This window comes from Triticum urartu, chromosome 5 (genome assembly GCF_003073215.2).
Source record: "Triticum urartu cultivar G1812 chromosome 5, Tu2.1, whole genome shotgun sequence".
NCBI lineage: Eukaryota > Viridiplantae > Streptophyta > Magnoliopsida > Poales > Poaceae > Triticum > Triticum urartu.
Window position 1 is genome coordinate 202,716,254 of NC_053026.1, and position 18,294 is coordinate 202,734,547.

An 18,294-nucleotide genomic window follows, 5' to 3' on the forward strand; every position below is an offset into this window, starting at 1 on the left:
CTCGTGTTGCACAACTCAAGAGAGACGCTAGAATGATTGCTCTATAGCGGATACAACACTAGTGCACAACCTATAATATGCAAAATGTATCAACTTTCTATCCCAAGTATGCTATATATGTATGATGTTCCCGGTGTTTATCACACGATGATCCAAGATGATCGGATATGACAATCTTATATGCAATGTGGTATGATGCTATGGCTATTGCTTACAAGCTCTTTTCTCTTTCTCTTTTGCTTAAAAGCTTATTCTTTTTTTTTGTGTATGGTCACTTTTGCACAATGCACAAACCAAGATAGCAATTGTATATATGCGGGAACAAACTTGAGGCACACGAGATGATATGATACCAAGATGATACCGATATGGTATAGTATGTATGCAATGGAAGGTGTAGATCGATGATCACTAATGTGCACAAGTAACGTTGCCGGCAATATTCAAAGGCTAGTCTTGATAGGCAAGTGATGCAAAATAGGCTAGGGGTTATCAATGCATTTGCAAGGAGAATGTACAATGGTGTCGTCGAGGTTACCGTCCTTGGCGATGATGAGTGGCGGTGTTCTTGATGTAGAACCATTCCTAATTAGCCGAAACACCTTAGGAAACGGAAAAACCGCGAACTCAAAATCTCAAAGGAAAATGTCAAAATGGTGGTAGCGGGAATGCGGTGTTGGTTGCGAAAGTATTGGTGGAAACCCGGTCAAAATGGGTTATGCTAGTGGAAGGGTATGGTGGGCTATACACGGAGTCGAAGTTGAAAGCACGTCCCTAAGTAGCCGAAACACCTTAGGAGACACAACTCACAACACAAAAAATGGGTTAAGTTGGGGTGGCGGAACTGTATGGTGGGTAAGCCTATCGGAAGTTTTGGTGGTGGTTGACGAAGAACCAACCGTCCCTAATTAGCCTAAACACCTTAGGAGACTCAAATCACAACTCAAACAACCACTAATGCGAGGGGGAACAAAATTGGTTAGGTTGCGGAAGGCTATGGTGGTTTTCCGGAAGTTACAGTGGAGGCCCTAGGCAAAGATGCCAAAGTTCCAAAAATTTTATGTTGTCAAATGATGTTGGAAGTATTTTTGTGGGAAGGGGAATGTCAAGATCTTCAAAACGAGCTAAAGAACGTCAAAATCGGAGTTCGGATGAATTAGTTATGGCCGAAACAAAAATCAGCCGAAGTTAATATCTACAGGTAGCGGACGTCCGGAAATGGATGGATGTCCGTTCGTCGGACGTCCGGTCGGGTCGGAAATCCACTGATTCAGCTCGGGTTAGGTATTTCGGTCGTCCGTTAAAGGTCGGACGTCCGGTGGGTCGGGTCAACGCGGGATTTGAGCTCCGGGATGCGATTTTGGGCGGAATTTGGGAATTTTGGGGTCAAAATTGAGGAGATTTCGTGGATGAAAGATAGGGAAATTTGGGGAAATGCTAGATCCACTTGAAATCAAGCAAATACATGGATCAAAATTAACAAAACATCATCAAACCAACAAATCACAAAAAAATTGAAGCTATTTTTGGTGGGGATTTTTGAAATTGGGGAATAACACAACAAAATCAAGCTAGAAAAAGAGGGGTAGAGGCTCCAAATTCATGATCAACGTGGCCTTGATACCAAGATGATATAGGATGGAACCCTATACGGACGATCTTTCACGAAAGGAGCGGATCCCAACGAGAAACACGAAGAACACAAGGGGAAATCACAAAAGGAGACACAAGAGGGACACTCAAACCAACACGATCAGGTCACACTTGTGCTAGATCCCCGAAACATAAAGAGATACACAATCTGAATCCAACAAAGGACGATACATAGGTAGCTGGTTCTTCTCCGTGAGGAGGTCTTGATGTCTTCCTGTTAGGGGTCTTGAATCCAAGATGGATCTTCTCCGAAGAGGTGTCAGGTCCCTCACAATGGAGTAGATACGGATGGATGAGCTAAGCTCTATCTCACATATGAGCTAACACAACGATAACCCTAACTAGGAGGAGGTGGAGGAGTATATATAGTCTAGGGCCACAAAAGGGTAAGTGGGGGATACATGAGCCTCGGCCCGATACTCTGCGCACAGACATGCGTCGGTCGTCCGACGGGTACCGGACGTTCGGTGGCTCGCGAGGGTCCGGTCGTCCGGTACTTGTCGGACGTCCGACGTTTTGGCTCGAGTTAGGCCTCGTCGGATTTCTGGACGTTGTCGGTCATTCAGTGGCTGATGGTCGTCGGACGTCCAATATCTGGCGGTCGTCCGGGCGCTGTAGAGTCCCTCGGCTGTAGCTGATCTGGCAGGCTGAACCTCCAGGTATTGGACGTCCGGTAAGGACCGGTCGTCCAGTGACTGTGATTTGCTGTCAGCCCTTTCTCTTGTTCCTCAGGCTTGGTGTCCTCGCCGTCTTGTCCATGGCCTTCCTCTTTGTTCCTGGTCATGCATAGCACATATATTTCAGGTAGTAGCCATGTCTCACATGTGGAAAGTGATGGTTCGGGGAGGAGCGAGTTCACCTTGCGTCCAATGGCGTATAGTCGAGGTCTCATCTTGTGTATCCTTGGGTCATGGGGAGTGGTCGAAGTGGACATGGGGACGATCGTAGGATGCTCTGTATCAACACACCCCGACAGGTTTTTCCTTAGGCGTCTTTGATGTAGCTGCCCGCTCCGTGAGCAGGCTCGAAACAGAGCGGGGGCACATAAAAATCTGGCAAGGTGCCATCACACGAAAGATTTTCCCATACGGGATACCTTGGTTATCCGAGGGGTAAGCAAATGCAAACTCTAGAGAGAAAATTAATGGACAGGTTAACTTAGCTTTCATTCACACTTATCTCCTACTCCGGTCGCGGTCAATTGTCACGTCCACATGCCTTGGGAGGAAGGCGCTTCGTTTGTTGCTGTCGGATCTCTGGCAAGGGCCGGAAGGGATCACAGATCTCTCGTGGACGACGAAATATGGTGCAAGGTAAGACTGGTTTTTCTCCCCTTCCCCTTACACTTTCAACGATCTTACGACAGTTGGCACGAGAGTCACGCTGACGCGGACGGCCTTGCCGAACCATGTTTGCCAGGGCATCAACCAATGGATTCACATCGACGCTCTACTTAGGATTTCCCCTTATCAGGGCAAATGCTGGACCGAGTTTTGCACTGGCTCATCGGCATTTACGACACTAAAACTCGATGTGGCTTAATCATTGACAAGTGAAAATGGTGGAGGAGGAAACCATGTACCTTATTACCTTGCCCTTATTACCGAACAGGGGTCGCATGGCGGCCTTGCTGTTGAGCTGTTCAGGGACACTGTGCCGCCATCATCCGCTACTTCCATGGCTGCTGCAGCCGCGGCGGAAATTGGTGACGGGAACCGGGCGAAACGGGTGGAGGAGCGATGTTGCTTCCTTCTCGAACCATTGCGCTGCACTTTTTCTTGGGCGCCATGGATGATGAAGCCATTGATGAAGAAGACGGTGATGAGGATTGACGCGCTGCTTATGACCTTAGATTTGCACAAGCGCTTCCACCTACCTGGCGCGCCAAAGATGTTGTGGTATAACACAATCACCTATGGGGCCATCGACCCCTTTTTGGTTCGGTGATATGTCTCCATCGTATCTACTTTTCCAAACACTTTTGACCTTGTTTTGGACTCTAACTTGCATGATTTGAATGGAACTAATCCGGATTGACGTTGTTTTCAGCAGAATTACCATGGTGTTATTTTCGTGCAGAAATAAAAGTTCTCGGAATGACCTGAAACTTCATGGAGAATATTTTTGGAATATATAAAAAATATCAGCGAAAGAATCAACGTAAGGGGGCCCACACCCTATTCACGAGGGTGGGGGCGCGCCCACCCCCCTGTCTCATGGGCCCCCTGATGCTCCACCGACCTCAACTCCAACTCTATATATTCACGTTCGGGGAGAAAAAAATCAGGGAAAAGGATTCATCGCGTTTTACGATACGGAGCCGCCGCCAAGCCCTAATCTTTCTCAGGAGGGCTGATCTGGAGTCCGTCCGGAGCTCCGGAGAGGGGAATCCGTCGCCATCATCATCATCAACCTTCCTCCATCACCAATTTCATGATGCTCACCGCCGTGCGTGAGTAATTCCATCATAGGCTTGCTGGACGGTGATGGGTTGGATGAGATTTATCATGTAATCGAGTTAGTTTTGTTAGGGTTTGATCCCTAGTATCCATTATGTTCTGAGATTGATGTTGCTATGACTTTGCTATGCTTAATGCTTGTCACTAGGGCCCGAGTGCCATGATTTCAGATCTGAACCTATTATGTTTTCATGAATATATGCGAGTCCTTGATCCCATTTTGCAAGTCAATAGTCACCTACTATATGTTATGATCCGTTAACCCCGAAGTGACAATAAACAGGATACTTACCAGTGATGACCGTAGTTTGAGGAGTTCATGTATTCACTATGTGCTAATGCTTTGTTCCGGTTCTCTATTAAAAGGAGGCCTTAATATCCCTTAGTTTCCAATAGGACCCCGCTGCCACGGGAGGGTAGGATAAAAGATGTCATGCAAGTTCTTTTCCATAAGCACGCATGACTATATTCGGAATACATGCCTACATTACATTGATGAACTGGAGCTAGTTCTATGTCACCCTATGTTATAACTGTTGCATGAGGAATCGCATCCGACATAATTATCCATCACTGATCCAATGCCTACGAGCTTTTCACATATTTATCTTTTCTTAGTTACTTTTCTGTTGCCACTGTTACAATCACTACAAAACCAATACTGTTACTTTTGCCACCGTTATCGCTATTTCCATATTACTTTGCTACTAAATACTTTGCTGCAGATATTAAGTCTTTCGGGTGCGGTTGAATTGACTACTCAACTGTTAATACTTGAGAATATTCTTTAGCTCCCCTTGTGTTGAATCAATAAATTTGGGTTGAATACTCTACCCTCAAAAACTGTTGCGATCCCCTGTACTTGTGGGTTATCATTCGGCAAGGGGGAAGGGCACGTTGCACAAAGAGGGAAGGTCGTAGAGTAGCACAACAATGGTGACTCATGCAATTTTACCCAGGTTCAGGCCACCGCGAGGCGTAAAACCCTACTCCTGCTTTGGTGGATTGATGAGAGGACCATAGTGGAGATGCGACGCCCAAGCCCGGCAAGGTCACCTCGGGATGAGAGCAGCTATGCGTGAATGAGTGTACAAAGGTCCGAGTCCTTTCTAAGGTTGCCATGGCCCTCCTTTTATAGGTCAAGGGGTTACCATAATGGCAGAACAGTCATTATCCAGTGATTAGATAGCCACAATGCTATCATACCTAAATCTGTAGACATGACAAGGTGCATTGAATGCACCGCTTAGTGTCACATCATGGATGTAGCCAGGCAAGCCTTGCCATGCCATTCTGCCACCTTTTCGCCTTCCTGCATGACACACCCATGGATGGGTGTCATTTAGGGGTGATCTTCCTTAGAAATGGTTGCCACGTGCCAACTGACAACCACTTATTCACTTGGGGGCTCAACACCGCACCGATAAGTGACTTGCGTCGCTATGAGGTGGAGCAGTGGAGCCTTGGCGGGGAAGCAGGCCGCTAGCGTCCCGGCAACCCTTGTCGGGGAAGTCTTGTGACTTGTCCTTAGAGTGGCCTCGACCTGGCCAGGCTCGCCTGCGTGACAAGGGAGGTTTTTCCTTAGTGATATCTTGCCCTTTTGGCTTGTCTTGATCTTCTTGATCCGCCCTTTGATTTATCAAAGTGTTATCTCTTCTGCTTGGCCTTGTCTTGGTCACTTGGTGCTGCCGGGCCGGAGGTTCACTATCCATGCCCAAGTCAGGGGAAACATACACCCTTGTTTGTGTACCCATAACACCCAAGTCAAGTTTTGATCAGAGCACCCCTCTTAAGTTTCTGCTAGATCTGTCAAATTGCAAAGAAAGTACATTGTAACTTCATCCTATGAAGCTCATACTTTGCATACACAACCATAAGATCATATCATGCATTACTGCCAAATTTGAGCCACATCCAACAGTAATAGATTCCTCCGCAATTTTCCCAAAGATTGCATCCACCTAGCCATGTTGTGAAGGAAGTATATTTTTCATCCACCCACTTGAGCCCAAATTTGTCATGATGATTAAACTCGACAAAACACCAATGCCACTCCACTTTCATCAATTTCCATCAGACTATTGGAGCTCACCATCATCTCCAAGTTTTGTACAAAATTTCAGTTTGTAAAGGAAGTGCTAGCTACACTCACCCAAATGGCCTCAAATTTTGCATGCATGTTATCCATCATATATGACTAGCCTCCACCAAAATTTAGTTTCATTACACACATCATATGACCACAACACCCTCCCCAAGTTTCTATACAAATTGCCAAGTTGTATAGGAAGTACCATTTAGGATCATCCACTTGCCACCAAAATTTACATGCATGTGCACACTCATGTAAGACAATCCTACACAAAAATTTAGACCAACTGGCCCATCCATTTGAGCACAGCAAGCTCCCAAAGCCTACTGACCAGCAAGCTAAGTTACAAGGGAAGTACCAGCTACACTGATCAATTAGCCACCAAACTTTGCATACATACTCACCATCATCCCAAACACTACCACAACCAATTTCATCATGTTTGGCCAAGCCAAATTTAAATGGAAAGCATCAAACACTTGCTGACACAAACCTAGATGGATGCTCAACTCACAACTAAACCTCCCAAGACCCTTAACTCCACACAAATAGTCTCAAAACACTTTTTACAAACCCCTAGACATCATGGCCACAGCCAAAACCCACTGGCATAGCCAATGCTAGTGGTGACCATGCTGAGAGCATGCGAATCTTTTCCACATAACCAGCATCGAGGGTTTTAGAAGGTTCCCCATCTCCATGAGTAGCAAGTACAACTAATTTTGTTGTTGTTGTTTTGTGTTCCATATCCACAACCGAAGATATAAAACAACTTGGCACAGAAAATAAAATCTACTTAGAGATAAAGCCAACAAGCGCACACGAGAATATTCACCCCATGCTATTGCTTCCTGGAAACGGCGCCAAAAAAGGTCTTGATAACCCACAAGTATATAGGATCGTTTGTAGCCTTTGTTGATAAGTAAGAGTGTTGAACCCAACGAGGAGCTAAATTTAGAATTTATATTCTCTGCAAGTTCTATCGACCACCGATACAACTCTACATACACTAACGTTTGCTTTACCTAGAAGAAGAATAAAACTAGAACTACTTTGCGAGATAATAAATAATTAGTTGTTTAGTAGAGAGCTTTTTGGAGAACAATGAGAGAGATTGTCCCTATGCAATTGATATCTAGATCAGTAATTATTATTTCAGTTTTATGTGAGGGAGAGGCATAACCTAACATACTTTCTGTTCTTGGATCATATATACTTATCATTGGAACCATAGCAAGCATCAATAACTACTAAAGATTCATTAAGGTAAAATCCAACCATAGCATTAAGAGTCCCCTTTGATCCAATTCGCAACAACCCCCTTACTCAGGTTTAAACTTTTGTCACTCTCGCAACCCACTGTAAGCGAATCATGAACATATTGCAACACCCTACAGCGGGAATCCCACACGTGTGCCCAACATGAAGGGCACCATAGGACAACACCAAAATAAAACATGCAACTCAAACCAATCACGATCATTAATCAACCCATAGGACAAAACAAATCTACTCAAACATCATAGGATGGCATAAAGCACCATGTTTAAGTAGGGGGTACAATGGGTTGTGGGAGAGTGGACCGTTGAGTATAGATGGGGGAAGGTGATGGAGGTGTTGATGAAGACTGCAGAGTTGTTGGAGTAGATCGCTGCCATGATGGTTCCCCCGGTCGGTACTCCGGCGCAACTGGGAGAGAGGGGGAGAGGTCCCTCCTCCTTCTTCTTGCTTGACCTTGCCCCTACATGGAAGAAGGATTCTCCCTCTAGTCCTTCTCCGCCATGGCCCCCGAGAAGCGGGAGCCCCTCTAGATTGGATCTATCTCTCTATTCTCTTCTCTGTTTCGTGTTCCTGTATTCTGGACGAACACCATTTTTTAAATATCCAAAGATCTATAACTCCGATCCAGCTAAAATTTTAACACGATTTTTTCCAGATATTATCTTCCTTGTGCCCGAAGGATAGCTCTAACCAGCTTTTGAGGAGGCCACAAGCTTGCCTGGCATGCCCCAGGGGGTGGGCGTGCCCCTGAGCTTGTGGATCCCATGGTCCCCCCTTGGCATTGATTCTTGCCGCAAAAATTCTCATATATTCCATAAAAAAATACCGTGAAATTTTATCGCGTTTGGACTTTGTTCGATATGGATTTATTGCGACAAAACATGCAAAAGAAAACAGAAAATGGCACTCGCCATTGGATTAATATGATAGTCCCCAAAATAATATAAATTGTTGCCAAAAGTATGTGAAATAGTAGTATAATGGCATGAAACAATAAAAAAATTATAGATACGTTGGAGAAATAACAGACTGCTACATGCCCAACTGGGTGTAGGACTGGGTGGGATCCAAGTCTTCCACCTGCCCGTCCTCATAGCCACATCCTCCTCCTCCATCGCCTCTGTCGGGATGATGTCGAGCGTCTCCCTATCCTGGTCATCGTACGTTGGCTCTCCTGCTCTAGGCGTTGTAGCGAACAGCATGCGGGCACCCATCTGCTCCCCACCTGCCGTCCGTGCCCATACGAGCTGCAACAAAGAATACTCGAAGAAGAGTGGTGCCGCATTTATGTTGACAATGTAAGGCACCTTATCGACGGGGGTTCCAAGATGCTTGGCGGCGTAGTAGTACGGAGGCTTGTAATGCTCCGATTCCGGCGCCGTCTGTAATGTGGGCGCACCTGTCTGGTGACATTTGCCACACCCGCCATGACCACCATGCCCAATGCCACCTCCAGGCCCACCGGCCGCCAACCGCTTCATGAGCTTGTCCTCCTTTCCAGCCTTTACTTTGACACGACGAGTTTCCCGCGTAGCCGAGCTGATCTTCAGGCGAGCGGGATGCCCGGATTCTCAGGCACCTCCGACACCTCCATCTTCGATAGGTTCTCCGACGGTTCAATGTGTCGGCGGCGAAAGGAAGGAGAGGGTGGGTGAAAAGAGTGGGAATTGGGTGGAGAGCGGCAGGGGATGGAAGAAGAGAGTGCGGGATTTTGCCGTAGAAACGGTGTGGGTTGCTACAAAAGCGCGGGATCCACCTTCCTTTTGGGTGGGCCAGGGGAGTCAAAGTGTCGTGTGTCCGGACTCCCGCAAACTCCCCTCCCCCACGTTTGGTTCTGGTTTCCGGGAAAAACGTGGTCCAGAGAGTGTCGCGGACCGATACAGGACCGCGTTGGATGGCTTGTGTGGTCCGGATAGCATGGTTCGGCTGGGTGCGGGCGGTTTGAAGGTTGACGTTGGAGATTCCCTTAGTCTCGATGTCGATTGTTGTTCTTTTGATGTAATACATACTTTTCTGATTAACTTTGTACAATCAGATGTGATTCTACTTGTTAATTAAGAAATGCCGAGAGGGCGACGACTGACATGCGGACGAGGTGTACCTCTTCGTGTTTGTGCGCAAGGGCAGCAAGCGCTAGAGTTTCTTGTACCTCCTGCCAGCGCCGTCTTTGATCTACCTTGTCTCTTATGGTCCTAATAGCATGGTTCGGACGGATGCAGGCGGTTTGAGGGTCGACGTTGGAGATGCCCTTAGTATCGATGTTGATTCTTGTTCTTTTGATGTAATACATGCTTTTCTGATTAACTTTGTACAATCGGATGTGATTCCGCTTGTTAATTAAGAAATGCCGTGAGGGCAGCGACAGACATGCGGACGAGGCCTACTTCTTTGCGTTTATATGCAAGGGCAACAAGCGCTAGGGTTTTTCGTGCCTCTTGCCAGCGTCGTCGCCGATCTACCTTGTCTCCTTTGGTCTTAAGGCCATGGACGCGTGGTGAATCTCGCCCATTGCCTGCAAGAGGGCTTCGTTTTGGATTTTTTTAAAGTTTGTTAGGGTTTGTGTCCGGCTCGTATGTTGTGTGGAATTGTGAGCGGATAACAATTTCACACAGGAAACAGCTATGACCATGATTACGCCAAGCTATTTAGGTGAGACTATAGAATACTCAAGCTTGCATGCCTGCAGGTCGACTCTAGAGGATCTCGTGGAATTCTGTCGGTGTTTTTCTTCGGTGGATCCAGTCATTGTCCGTCTGTGTTCATGTGTCTATAGTTTGGATCCTTCCAGTTTACGCTTTTCTTCATCGGCCGCGGTTGCAATTCTGTTGCACTGGTCATATGAGGTCTTAACACGAGGACTTACCAACTGTCTACTATAACAATATTTGTCCAGCTCCGATAACGGAGGGGCGATGACAGCGGTGCGCCTTCGGCTCGCTCCAGGGCTTGTAGTCCTCGCTAGGTGGTCTACAGATCTGGATGTATTTTTTTACCTTTTGTGTTCTTCTTACTCCCTTCGTTTCCAAATATGGTGCTTCCTCTATTCCCGTGCTTCAACTTTGAACCATAAATTTAATCAACGAGATCGACTATGACGGGAGCAAAAGTTATAACAGTGAATTCGTATTCAAAAGAAGTTTTCAATTATATAATTTTTTCTTCCACCGCAGTCGGTCTCGTTGGTTAAATTTATGGTCAAAGTTGAACCTGGGAAAGCGCGGGCGCACTATATTTTGGAATGGAAGGAGTACTATCTTGAAGTTGATGAATAGATCAGATTTCCCCCGAAAAATAAATGCTGAGAGGGCGGTTTAAAAAACACTTAGTGTGCAATGCGTTGTGTCGAATGGATAATTTAGAGTAGTGATCGATGATACTCTTATCTCATTTTGATGTGGCATTACCAGAGATATTTTTAGACGTCTTACACAAAGGAAAAAGGTCAGCCTTTCCACATCAGCGGTTCACCCTCCACTCGTAACAACTTGATTCCAAAACCAAAGTACCTTTAGCCGCTAGGAATTTAGGAACCGAGGCCGCGTGGGTAACGACTTCAAATTTACTAGAAATCAGCTACAATTTGGAGCAATGAAGACTAGCAGGAGCCAAGAAATTAGAGACCTCATTCGGGGAACTGTTGGGAGAAAATTAGCTCAGTAGTACTCAGGAGGGGTAGCTGGTCGCATGGCCATCCCTCCCCTCTTTTTTTCCTTCTCCGATCGTTTTGATCAAACCTTTGTATTCTTCTATCTGCTAAATCAATGAAGCCAACAATTTCGCTAGATCTTTCAATTTTTTTTTACTAGCTTAGCAGAACAAACGCACAATGCTCTATGTACATATGCGCAGCCACAAAATAATACTCTCTCCATCCGGAAATACTTATCTTATAAATGGATAAAATGAATGCATCTATAATTAAAATAAGTCTAGATACAATCATTTATAAGACAAGTATTTTCAGACAGAGGGAGTATACTAAACTGAGCTTTGTTCTCTCAAAGCACACTTCAAAATGTACAATTGCATTATTTTAAGACGCCCTTTTACCCTCCTTAGTAAGTGGGAACAACTGGACCTGCAAATAACACGAGTATATCGCACGATAGGATAAGAGTTTGGTTCCTATTCAAAATGTACTTTTTATTTGAATACTTGAGTGCTCTGGCGCTTTTAGGAAACACTTTTCATGGATTTCACAAAGCATATGTTTGTCCCTACTCAAATTATTGGTAACCAAAAGTTATATGGACGTACCTAGCTTTAGATAGATAGTACCTAGCCTGAGATAGATAGATAGATAAGGCTTTGTTACTTCAGTAGTTATAGTTTATGTTTTCAGTGCTCCATTCTCGGCGACAGATATGCTTATTAGTACCGAATATCCGGGAGGATGCGCTATCGGGCCAGCATTTACAAGTTAATACCTCAAAAATGATGATTTTGTTTGGCATTGTTTTTAGGGACAATTTCGTTTCTCCCCCTAACTTGAGCCACCACCTGGCATTTGCCCCTAATTTTCAGGTATGCTCAAAAATACCCCTCTTCCGTTAAGTCACCTTACAGAAATGCCCTTTTGTGTCGTTACCGTCCGGTTAAAGGGGTTTGACCGTCTGGTGAACAGTAACATGGTGAACAATAAATTCAAAAAAATAGCAAAAAAAAATTGAAAAAATCTAAAATTTTGTGGGATCAAAGATACTCAAGGGAGCAAGGTGCGTACAAATTTTGGCACAGTTTGGACATTCCAGGAGCTCGTGTCAAAGGAAAAACTTTAAAATGTACGATGTGAATAGTAAATTCAAAAAAATAGTAAGAAAATTTAAAAAAAAATGAAAAAATTTGGCATCAAAGAGGCTGGGGTGCACAAGGTGCGTGCAAATTTTTGTTGTGTTTCGACACTGTAGGAGCTCGTGGAGAAAAAATATATATTTGGTGCAGAAAAAAACTCTGAAAAATGCACTATTTTGTTTTTTTTGCTAGAGCACCTCGCACGTCATTTGATCAAAAAATTGCAAGCGCCATGCGCACCCAAGCCTCTTTGATGCCAGAAAAATTCATACTTTTTAAAATTTTCTTGCTATTTTTTTGAATTTACTATTCACCATGTTACTATTCACTAGACGGTCAAAGCCCTTTGACCGGACGGCAAGGGCATTTCTATGAAGTGACTTGATGGAAGAGGGGTATTTTTGAGCATACCTGAAAATTAGGGGCAAATGCCAGGTGGTGGCTCAAGTTAGGGGGAGAAATGGAATTGTCCCTTGTTTTTATTGTGCAATAGCATTTCTGAGGACATCATTTCAATTTTAAGTATTCTTTTCTTATGTAGATCTTTTAATCGTATTACCTTGCATTATAGATGATATTTTATGGATTAATACGTTTGTGAATGTGAAATTTAACCTTTTTACAATGTATGCCTACATTATTGATGAATAAAGATGTTATTTTACGAAAATCTAAAGAGATTTATTGATTTTTTTTCCTTGATAGTTTGTTTATATTATAATACACTGGTAACGGAAACGGAATGAGGAAAAACAAAGTATGTATGTTTCCTGAACGTAAATGCATGCAAATATAGCCAGTGTTGGATGCGTTTGATGGCGAAGGGTGATGCAACTTCGTTTGTCCTAAAGCCTCGATGGTGTTGACGAAGAGTTATTTATCAGAATTTACTTCTCACCATGCTTTGCAAGCAACGTTTTGAGAGCAACTCTAAGCAGTGGCGGAGCCAGAAATTTTGATTGACTGGGGTCAAATGATATTAATCTATGTTGGGGAGGACCATGCCACTAAAATAGATAGTTAATACACAGTTATATCAGACTTAAGCAACCATCTAATGAGAAAATGCATGTTGGCATGAACCCGAGCCCCTGCTGGCCACCTCCTGCCTCCGCCACTGACTCTGAGTTCACAACCTAGAGCGAGAGGGTAGATGGCCCTCTATGACGATACAATGGTGTCTGTGGTACAATAGTGTCCGGTGCTTTCCCAAGGAGGCATTGTTTCTTATATAGTCAATGTCTTAGATGCTTGTTGATAGGGTGTGGCTACTCCCGTACGCATGAACGACATTAAGTTAATGGTGCTTTCGTTACTCTCCAGATTGTCGGTTTATCTTTGATATGCTTTGTAAGAGGATTTCTTCATCACCTTGTATCAATTCAACCATTTGACTTTATTTATAAACTGGGGCGAAAACCTATTTCTAGGAGAAATGAAAACGAAGACATGGCCATAGGAGTTCTAGTATACACAACAGGGTTGTCCTAGTTAAGAGTTACCACGAGCCATTAGATCAGCATCAGACAGTAAAACAAAATTCTACTATGGTTAGCACTAGACTAACAATATGCAATAGGGCATCTCCAACGTGGACACTCAAACCTCCTCTACATGTTCGAACACTTTTAGGTATTCAATGCAGCCTCCTAAATTCGGCCCAACAAGTCTGAGCGTTCGAAATCCCCAATTCAAGCCCCAAATTGGGAGATATCTAAGGGAGTCCGGACATCCGTCACGTCGGACTAAGAACCGCCAACCGCACCCAAAACCCCGGCAAGCACCCGTTTTTTACACCTAGGTCAACATTCATGGAGGCTCACCAGCTTCCTTCCTACACTCATATTCATGCTCAGCCGGCCAGTGCGCCGCCTAAGGAGGCTACTCTAGCTCTAAAAGTTGGTTGACATCCCCCTCCCCCTCCCAAACCCAAGCAGTCCCATTTTCCCATCTTCCTTACACTTCAGTCACTGCCGCTCATAACAGATCTCGCTATTGTCCATCTTCACGATCATATGTGAGAAGGCACCTACCACAAGATGTTGACATCGAAGCACTGCACCAAAATCGCAACAAAAGTCTGTGTCACAGAAGCCTATCAGGCGACTCACATTGCGGAGGACCAACCTCTCAGTTCTCCAGAGCTGAGTTTGGATGAGTAGGAGGATGACCTCATGGCCCTCGTGGAGATCCAAGAGGGGGAGAAGGCAACTAAGGAGGAGCTGATGGCGGACAAAGCCATAGCCACCAGGGGTGCGGTGTCCGACGATGCGGTCGGCGGGCCTAACGACCTCTATATCCATGGCGGAGGCAGAGGAGTGATACATCCCAGATGTATCTATAATTTTTGTTTATTTCATGCAATATTTATATCCTATTTGAATAGTTTTGGCACCATTTTTTTATTTTTCTAGACTAACCTATTAATTCAGTGCCAAGTGTGGGTTGCTGTTTTTTTGTTTATCAGGAAATTCTTTTCTCGGGCTCCAAAAAATAAATTAAATTATGACACTATGTTTCTAGCAAGGACGGAGCTAGGAAGCACCAGGGAGCTCGAAGGAGTCACCAGTCTACCACACAATGGGCCCACACATCTAGGAGGTGGGTCATGAGCCAGGGTCGCGTGGGGACCACGGAGATCCACTCCACTGCCTACCTTTGTATTGCCTCAAAACCTATCGTCATATTTATCAAGGATTTTTTTTCACTTCCTCCTCATCTCCCTTCTCAGGAGATTCAATCTGGATGCCTGTTCATGTGCTTTGCCGGAGTGAAAATCCATCATCACAGCCATCTTCGTCATCCTTGCTGCCACCATGCCTATCTGTGAGTAGTCCTCCTAGGACTATGGGTTAATAACAACAACTAGATGGAAATATCTCCTACTTGTTCTTTAATACAATGATCACATGAGCTGCCATACATGATTGTGATCCATGTGATGTAATTTGTGGTCTATTTTTCACGGTGTGATGAATTTTCCCTTTATGATCATATCTATATATGGTTTATTTTTGGATTCATTTGATTTCTTTTCTGCATAATTTGTATGCGTATATTGTCATGGTTTTGTCACGACATATGTCCATGAAAAAGGACTTGGTCGTGAGGCCATCACAGCTAGGTAGTAGCTTGAACAAGGTTGATCGGAATCAAGAGACATGGGTTTACCTAGGTTCGGCCCCCCTCGGCAGAGGTAGAAGCCTACTTCCTGCTTGATTAATTATTTCTTTAGATCTCGATTACAAGGGTGTGACTTGGCTAGCCTAGTACTCGAGAGCTTGTAACTTAGTCCTCTCTACCTCAGGGGCTACCCTTTATATATAGGTTGAGGCCCCAAGGTTACAATAGAATCTGGGTCGTACTATGATCCGTGTCCTAATCTATTCCTTTCTTATATTTGTCCTTCAAGTAAGGGAAATTCCTTACAGCTTCCTTGTTGGGCCGGCTTACCAGATACTGTCCCATGAGTCGGCCTCTTTTCTCAGTCATCCCCTAGGCTTCGAATTACGACCCACATAACTAGCCTGATGAGTAGCCACCATAGGATGGCTGGGTTATTCCTGGCCGGGTCATACCGTGGGGTATATCCCCAACATTAGCCCCCAGGTTAACTTAGATTCATCCATGTGAAACTCCATACTGGAATTAAGTCTGGGTCATCTTCTTATGAGCCGGAACTCCCTTTTGCTCCTTCAGCTTATTTTTGAGCCGGTTTCGAGATACTGCCGGCTTGTGATGTTCTGTCACTTTAGTATTTCACACCCCTTCTTAATTGTTGTGACATCATATCACTAGACCACCGTAATTCACGCATGACATCATCATGAATTAGTGAGTGGATCTGATAGGCCTGAAAATCGAACTTCCTTTCAATCCAAAATTTACTATGCCGCCTTTATTTTCGCACTTGTCGTTCCCACTTCTTACTGTCTATAAATACATACAAGGGGCCCCATGACTTAGTTTTACCATTGCCGCCTCCTCGTCCATCTTCTTCCTCGTGCGTGCTGCCTCTTGCGACCAAAGCTCCACCGCGCCTCCTCGAGCTCTCCGACCATGTCAACTGCGACCGCAACACCGCTCCAATCGCCATCGGAGTCCACAAGAAACACTCCGTCCACGCCCACCGTGTTCAGGTATGCCAAAACTTCTTCCTTTCAGATCTGTAGTGCCCCATTGTTCCTGTGTAGAGTTCACCGGTAGTGCATAGGTGTTCATCACCATTCCTCTGATGTAGATGTAGCGACCAGACCTCAACCAGTCTGATCTCTGTGCATCAGTGTCATCCCTGGATCAGTAATGCTGACACGCACAATACTTGAAGGATTTATAACAACGTAGCAATCACACACTTATTACATCGAATGTCTCAAAAGAGAATGTATTACAATAAATATGGCTAAGGCCATCTAACAACGGTAACAGCGGAAGGCTTGGAAGATAAGCGAGTCCATCAACCCCAACGGCATCACTGAGTATAGAACCACGACCTAAAGGCACCTTACTCGTCGTCTGAAAAGTCTGCAACATGAACGTTGCAGCCCGAAAACGGGTCAGCACATGGAATATGCTGGCAATGTAACACATAGAGAGTAATGAAAGAATAAAACTATACTACATGCATATATGGCTGGTGGAAAGCTCTGTGGTTACAGTTTTTGCATAAAGCCAATTTTTCCCTACTGCAAAGGAATAAATTTTATTTAACAATCATGGTGGTTGTTAAACATTGAGAAGATAGACATCCTCTCAATCCCAATTAAGCATCAACATTAAAACCCAACAAATTAATTAAAGTAACATGATGAGATTCACATGATAATCCAAGTACTAGATACTCAAGACGTCCATAACCGGGGACACGACTAACCATGATTAGTTTATACACTCTGCAGAGGTTTGCGCACATTTCCCCACAAGACTCGATCTCCTTCGTTGGGATTCTCGCACTACATGATGTTTGAGAAACGGATGACCGAGACATAGTCTTTCAGAAGCGCTAGCACCTTATGATCGGGCAGACAGTACCAACCTACATCCCCTACATCTGCTAGTCTACCACTGTAAGAGTTCGCATGACTTAGTCAACTATGCTAGAGCCCATAGTAGCTTGTGGCTGCACACGGGAGTTTCTAGTATGAATAATCTCATGATCCCTTTGAGCTTGGGTGGCGGTCCATAAAGAAAAACAGGCAATCGCTGGAATACCCAGGTGCCTCAATCCACCCAGATGTGTGTTTAAGTTGCCACCTTAAATAAACCATTAATTTACAAATCTCACATCTGTCATGGATACACTCACCCAATCCACGTCTACTAGCATAGCATGGAAATATAAGCAAACATAGAAGTAACTCCCAAAGGTTTGATAACAAAACAGGAAATAGGTACTACCTCATCTACTTCCCAAAACCCATAATTTAGTTAGATCCTAATCATGCAATGTTTGAGGATTGATCTAATGCAATAAAAACTGGGTAGTAAAGAGATATGATCAAAGTGTTACTTGCCTTGCCGATGATCCGCGAAACCTAGAGATTAAAAGTAGCAAGCGGCGCACTTCGGGTACTCTATCGCAAACAAATAAGAATACAATAAGTACTCATCTAATGCACAGGTAAAACTCAAATAATAGATCTAACCAGAAAGTTCAACTTAAGAACTCCGGTTTGCAAAAAGAATCAAATCGAACGAAGCAACGAAAGTCGAACGACGAAAGAAATAAGCTTCGTTTACTAATCTGGACCTAAATCAAATTTTACAGAAGCAAAATCTTGTTTGAGTTGGTTAAACGGAAAGAGGGTTTCGAGACGAAACTCCAGGCGATTGAATCGCCTGATTCCGATAAACGAGCGAAAAGTTATACTAGAACAAAAATCAGATCAGAAATCGCGATCAGAAATAATCGCGGAAAATCCGAGAAAAAGAAAAACGACGAACAGATTAACGAACAAACATTCATTTTCTGGAACTAAACGGTGAACGCGTCTGTTAAAACGAACGAACAAGCAAACG